The following is a 398-nucleotide window of genomic DNA, read 5'->3' on the forward strand; positions in this document are numbered from 1 at the left end:
GACGTCTACGTTCATGGCATCAGGGAATCCCCATCGCGCGTACCGTAATAGAAGAGGGCGAGGTTCCTCACCTAACCCATAACGCTCAGCTCGCCTTTCCGGAAGCAAGTACTATCACCCCGACAATGCCTTTATCCGAGCGGAAGCGTCTCGCCCTGAGTCTGATTGGAAGTGACGAAGCGAGGTATTGTGGGACTTTGTCCGTCGCCCAGTACGCATGTGCCCCAGCCGGCGTCTCCCGACTCTTGGAGCCACGTCCAGACGGTGGCGTCGTCGAGAGATGCACGTCAGCGAAACTGGCCAATCCCCTGAGCGCGCAAGCGCAGTGGCTTGGGCGCACCGGAAGCGCAGGGGGATGGGGCGGCGGTGACGCGATTCTGTCCGCGTTGGAGGGGCCG

Source organism: Mandrillus leucophaeus, unplaced genomic scaffold, assembly GCF_000951045.1.
Source record: "Mandrillus leucophaeus isolate KB7577 unplaced genomic scaffold, Mleu.le_1.0 Scaffold57, whole genome shotgun sequence".
Taxonomy (NCBI): domain Eukaryota; kingdom Metazoa; phylum Chordata; class Mammalia; order Primates; family Cercopithecidae; genus Mandrillus; species Mandrillus leucophaeus.